This window comes from Cyprinodon variegatus, unplaced genomic scaffold, assembly GCF_000732505.1.
Source record: "Cyprinodon variegatus isolate N-32 unplaced genomic scaffold, C_variegatus-1.0 Scaffold1227, whole genome shotgun sequence".
Lineage (NCBI taxonomy): Eukaryota > Metazoa > Chordata > Actinopteri > Cyprinodontiformes > Cyprinodontidae > Cyprinodon > Cyprinodon variegatus.
In genome coordinates this window covers 181,172-187,756 of record NW_015151680.1, presented here as the reverse complement: position 1 = coordinate 187,756, position 6,585 = coordinate 181,172, and the positions used below count along the sequence as shown (strand labels likewise).

The following is a 6,585-nucleotide window of genomic DNA, read 5'->3' as shown; positions in this document are numbered from 1 at the left end:
AGATGGCTGTAGACAAATGATTAGCCGAATTTAGGTGTTAAGGCTGACGTAGAACTAACTGGCCTGCAGAAGATAACGAAAAAAATCCCACAGGTTCTAAGACAAGATTTTTTTAGTGGTCTCTAGTTTCCTAAAACCAACCAAAGGTAAGTTTGCTTCGACATAGGACCAATTTTCATAGTTTCCAGTTCTTTAATTCTCAAAGATAGATAGAATTTCATCCTTACAGTACATTTTATCATTGGGGTGAAGGATGTGAAGAACGTAGGAGCATCAGGCAGGTAGTCTGAACTTTGAGGAATTGTTTCTATCATAACGGAGGAAATGTTAAGGTCAGTTTGCGCTAGTTTCACTAGGATGAGTTAATACATTTCTTCAAATCACTATAAAATTAGTAAAGGACACGACAAAGATCGCCTCTGTTGACTTCAGTGATTGAAAGCAGGAATTAGAAAGTGTTGACATTGTAATGTCCGAAGAGTGACTTTGCTTTGGTTGACTTCCTCTGTACTTAACCGGCTCATTAGAAGACAGAATGTTCCTTTTTTTAAAACTCGGCCCACTTCTCCTTTATAGTCTTTCTATTTAGAGCTTCATATTCAAACCATCAACTTAAGCTGCTTATGGATTACAAGAAAGCAGCATACATTGTCGTGTCGTTCAATCCAAACCAACATCTCTGCTCAGAGCTGCTGTCGGTAATCTGATTAGCATGGATTAGATCCTCTGCGTAGAGCCGTAGAAAAAAGGCTTAATCTCTTACTTTGATTGAAAGAGAAATATAAGAGTCTAATACTCTGAATTACATAGAAATACACAAACTCAGTTGAAGAACAATCTGTTTTCTTTCCTATGAAGTTCAGCCATAAAAAAACTAAAATTCTTCTGCAGTTTAAGAACTTTCTTGGTAACTTTCTTGGTTGATCTGTATGGATTTGTCCACATCTCACTTATGACCACTAGATTAGCATGCCACAACAACAAACATGACTCATTGGATTTAAAATATTGTGGTTGGAAGAACTAGTTTTATTGGACAAAATAGAAGCTAATAGAAACTAAAAGGTTCAAAGAAGAGCAATATTCCCTTTTATTTCCATTACAGCATTGATTCTAGTGGCTTAGTATCCTCTTCAATGAAATTTTATTCTGAATTACGTGGTTTATTTTCCTGCTAAATCAAGCAAATTGGAAATTGAGGAAGTTTCATTGTCATTTCTACTCAAATTGATGCTATCAGACCTCTTGCCACACTATGCAGCTGTTCTGTCAGCAATAATGAAGAATCACTGACATCTGCATGCTAAATGCTTGGCTTAGACTCACTGATATAAGGTCAATATTTTTTATTAGTATTTATTATCTGTTTGCTGCTGTAAAAAACAGAATTTCCCATTGTGGGACAAAACGGGATTTTCTATTTTATTCTAATATTCTGCAAAAAGTGCACAAAAAGACATTTTTAACTATTTAACATGTAAACTACTCTTGACTTGCATTTTGAACGTGGTGTGGAGGCAGCATGGTGCTTCTGTAGAAGGTGGGAAAGATGGTGGGGGGTGGGTCCAAGCGCTTCTGGGCCTTTTGGACCAGTGAGGTGGTGTTTCCAGTCCAGGTGAGGGTGTCTGTGATGAATGTGGTGCTGCTGACCACCTCTACAGCTGAGCTGTTGATGAGCAGTGGAGCGTGGTTAGGCCGGTTCTTCCTGAAGTCCACCATGATCTCCTTGGTCTTCTCCACCTTCAGGATCTGGCTGTTATCTCTGCTCCACCAGCTGCTCCACCTCCTCTCTGTAGTCCAGGTCGTTGTCGTCTCTGATGAGGCCCACCACTGTGGTGTCGTCTGCAAACTTCACCATGTGATCGGTGGTGAACCTGGGGACGCAGTCGGACGCAGTCTAAGCCCCTGCCCTCAGGGAGGGGCTTAGACTGATGACATCAGAGGCGTTTTGTCCGACCCGGACTGACTGAGGTCTGTTGGTGAGGAAGTCTAGCAGCCAATAGCAGAGGGGTGTATTGAAGCCCAGCTGTTCCAGTTTGCCCATCAGATGCTGTGGGATGATGGTGCTGAAAGCTGAACTGAAGTCCAGGAACAGCATCCGCACGTGGGTGTTCTTCTCAGGCTCAGGTGGAGAGCAACAGAGATGGCGTCCTCAGTGGAGCGGTTCCATCGGTAGGCGAACTGGAACGGGTGGAATGTTGGCGGCAGACTGGAGACGATGTGTTCTTTAACCAGCCTTTGGAAGCACTTCATCATGATGGGAGTCAGAGCGGCAGGCCGCTAATCATTGAGGGAGGGGACTAATGGAATAATGGAGGCAGACTGGAAGCATGCTGGCACTATGGATTGGTCCAGCCAGGTGTTAAAGATGTCTGTGAGTCTGTGCACACTCCTTATACACCTGCCCAGGTATGTTATCAGGCCCTGGGGCCTTCCTTGGGTTGAATCTCCTCAGAGTTTTCCTCCCTTCAGCTACGTCCTGGTTTAGTGCCTCCTCCCCCTGGTGTGGAACAGCTTTCACTGCTGGAGGATGTTTAGTGCCTCAAACCTTCCAAAGAAGTTGTTTAGTTCATTTAGGAAGTCAGCATCAGCTACACCCAGCAGGAGGTAGGGTGTGTTATAGTCTATAATCGCCCGTATGCCTTGCCACATCCTCCTGGTGGCATCATGGAAGAGATCCTGGGTCTTCTAGCTGTGGTTCTGCTTCGCTGATCTGATGGCACGGTTAAAGTTGGCTCTTGCTGTCCTCAGAGCCTCTCTGTCACCAGACTTCAAAGCTGAGTTCTTTTAGCCATTTCTGAATCTCTCCAATCATCCAGGGTGGTAGGTTGGCCTTGGTTGGTGATGTTCTTTGTGATGCTGACTTTCTCACTGCTTTTGGTGATGTAGGCTGACAGAGTCATGCAATACTCATCTATATTAATCTTGTTTTTATATGTAGCTGCAGCTTTGAACATGTTCCAGTCAGAGCATTCAAAACAGGCCTGGAGTTTCTCCATGGCCCCCTCAGACCACACTCTGACCTGCTGCACTGTTGGTTTAGCCCTGATTAGCTGGGGCCTGTATGCAGGAATTAGCATGACAGATTGGTGAGCTTTATATTCCTCATAATTTCCTTCACCTCCTCATACTTAAATTCCAGCTGCACACGATAAGGAATTTCTAACTGTATCACAAATGCCTGCAATATTAGAACCAGATGCAGGTTATTGGGCGTGAGGCGGGATACACCCTGGATAGGTCGCTATGAGATGCTTAAAATATGATGAAATACGAAAAACAAACCATTCTCTAATAGCTGGGAGTAAAGGATCCATTCTGTAAGACATATCTTACATGTTAACTGCGGTGGTTCAAATGTTTGGTTTGAATGAATGAAATACAGGAAAAACTGGTCCTAAAACTGGGTCATGATGTAAGAAATGACTGCCAGAAAGAATTTACAAATTACCGTACTGTCAGAAGATCCATGTGATTTTATCAGTCATTTTAAATACACATATTTTAAATGCCTTGATCTTTTTTTAGTTTAAATACACATTTCTATTTCCAAAGAAAATTCCAGTTGGCGAAGTCATCCCTGGCAGAGGAAAGGGTTTGTGCAGGTAACCGTGTCCTGCTGCTTAATATAGTCTGACCTGGTTTTCTTGTGTCTTCCTCTTTATTGCAACCTAACCAGATTAGATCTGAGGCGCGGAGGGAGCGAAGCCTCATTTCTGCATGATTATTTTGATGAGTCATTGACAAACGTTACGGACTGGAGCGTTTTCCTCACAGCTTTCATGCTTTCAGTTTAACTTGGAGCTAAACTCCAGCTCACACCAGGTGACACGTCTTTAAAGGTCTCTTTTCTTTGCCGGAGACAGAAGGGAGAAGTGTTTGTTTAAAAAGTGCAGTTTGGACATGTTTAACCAGTTCTGGAAGAGAACGTTGGCTGGATGGTCGACCCTATAGGGAAAGCTTTTACTTCATGGCCGACAGCAGAGCGGGACACAAAGCGTTTTTAAAGGTACGTTTTAGGAAGGATTTGTAGTTTTTCTGCCTTAGGCTCAGATGTTTGTATTCTCTATTTTTGACAGGTTTCCGTAGAAACTAATTTAAGCAAGATCCAATTAGAGAGCTAAAGTTTAACATGCTTTATGCTCATAATGTTCTACTTAACTAAAAGGAATCATCCTAGTGAATTAAAATCACATTAATCTTCATTTTGTTAGTTTATTCAAAAACATTTGATTTTTTATATAGAGTCAAAATTCATTTGACTATTTCAGGTTTTTTCTTTTCTTAAGAAGTTTGCAGATCCATAAATAGCCAATCAGAGAGAAGAATGCTGAGCTGACAGCTTCTAATCACTGACTCCTTTCAAAAAGAGGGCAACCTTCAAAAGGTCATCACTAAACGAGTCAAAGTCTGCACCAAAGTGTTATAATGGAAAGTTAAGTGGAAGGAAAAAGTGGGGATGAAAAATGTGTTCAAGCATCAGAGGCAGAGTAATGAAAGTTTCATATTTGGGGGGAAATGGGAAGGAGATTCATAAAGTGAAGGCTGTGGTAATAAGCTAGCATGCTATGGCTAACGCTGCTGCATGTTTAAGCCAGAGAAGACAGAAGCACGTTACAGAGCGAAGGAGCAAAGGTCCTTCATGCAAAGCTGATCTGATGCCCAAACCGAGGACTGGATGCACATTTTCTACAGCAGAGCTCCTTAAAAAGATAACAAAAAGACGGGCAACCCCCTGAAATACATGTGAATATTTGAAATGTATGCAGATTATTATATTAATACTAGAGCTGCAACTAACGATTATTTTTATAATCAATTAATAATCAGATAGACTTAGACAATTTTTAACTTTAGACATTTCTTTTAGCCAAAGGTTCCTTAAAGAAGATTTTCTTTTAATGAAATTAAACTAAGTGAAAATAAAACTTTTCCACTTGAAGAGTTCTGGATAGAGCAGATTAACAAAAAGTGTTTAAAAAAAATCTTAAATACAAAATGTTTATATATTTCTTTTACAGTTTTGGTATAATTTCCTGCTCTGAGTTGTTTTTTCTGTCTAAAGGCATGTTTTACAGTCTCTATACTCCTACTCCAAATTAGTTGATGATTATTTCAATAATTGATTAATCTTTCTGCCCTAATTAATCCATTTACAAAGTAATTTTTTAAAATAAATGTCGATTATTGTTCATTTTATAGTTTAATGGTTTATTTATTAGAACTCTATAGATGAATAAAATAAGCTTAAACCTAACCATTTATGACCCCCACTTGGGTGTCTCGCGACCCTCCCGGGTTCCCTGCCCCCCGCATTGGGAACCATGATGTACAGCACACAGATGTGCTATAGAATAGGCTCTAGTTCCAGATTAGAAATCCTTTTTTTAATTGAAATGTCACTCTGTGTGGAAAGAATTTTTCTGATTTATGAGTTTAAAAGCGGATCATTCAAATAAAATCACTTTTCAGGGAGAATCTTTGACATTTTCATCCAAAGACTTTCAGGGATTTAAAATCTCCAAGAAGAAAAGAAGCTGCTGTCATGTAATTACAGTCTGGTCCTAAAAGAGCCGTCCTTTTCTAACGACCAGCAGACATGTAATTATTTCACAGTCATGTCAGACTGTCTTCCTCCTGGTTTGCATGTCATGCTGCTATGCAAACACTGTCAAACTTGCTGATTATCTTGAAAAGCAAAGCCGGCTTCCAGTTAATTACACATCTCTAAACGTCTTGCTAATAAAGGCGTTTTTCCCTCTGAACTCGCTGCCTGACCTGATTTTACGCTCCTGTCACCTGATCCCCGCCCGTAGTGGCGTTTCTGTTGTTTCCTGAGGCTGGAGGTGTTGCTGAAGGTGAACTGTGGGCGGGGCCTAGCAGGCCTGGTCTCTCAGGTAAAGTGAGTTCATACCTTGGAAGCAAACACTGAGAGTCTGTTTAATCCAGGACATGAAGCTCAGGAATCTGCTTTTACTGCTGACAGCTGGAGAACATGAAAAGATAAAGCTTTACTGCCAGTTTATTTGAACTTTATTTGAGTTTCCATCGTTAAGGATCGGATTTGAACTATTTTGTCCTAAAATCAATAATCAGCAGTAACCAGTATGTATATACGGTATTTAACAATAATTAGGTAAAAAAAAGTTAATAAAGGTGAAAGATCAAACTTTGTTGATCATTGCATTAACAGAAAGTTTTCTTCTGATGATGATTTTTGTGTTTCGTTCTCTGGAAAAAACTTTTAGCTGTTTGAGCTCATTTCAAACTTCTTTACATTAAACTTAAAGTCATTATTTGACATTTTTTACACGCCAGGGACTCATTTTGGCTGCATGTAGGGCTGAAACAATCAGCTCAATCATGATTAATCGGATTTTGAAATATTCGTCAACTAATTCAGTAATCTATTGATCGTTTATTGAAGTGTAGGGACTGTAAAACATGACTTTAGCTGACGGAGCGACACACTTAGAGCAGGAATTATACCAAGATGGTAAAAAAAGATATAAATATTTTGCATTTAAGATAAAAAAAAAATGTCAGTCTGCTCTATCCAGAACTCCTCAAGTGGAAAAGCTTTAG

At 40.2% G+C, this 6,585-nt stretch overlaps 1 protein-coding gene across 3 annotated transcripts in view; it reads left to right on the top strand.

Annotated features, from left to right (window-relative positions):
* LOC107102269 (monocarboxylate transporter 2-like) overlaps positions 1 to 6,585 on the top strand; it is a 36,650-nt gene that overhangs the window by 9,867 nt on the left and 20,198 nt on the right. Inside the window, exon 1 of one of the 3 annotated variants that reach the window (XM_015401501.1) lies at positions 3,692 to 4,009. The exons of 1 other annotated variant lie outside the window; for it this stretch is intronic. The gene's annotated coding sequence lies outside the window, so the exon portion shown is untranslated. Of the gene's footprint in view, positions 1 to 3,691; positions 4,010 to 6,016; positions 6,106 to 6,585 lie in introns of those variants that run through there. One more of the 3 variants, XM_015401503.1, reaches the window with a different exon arrangement.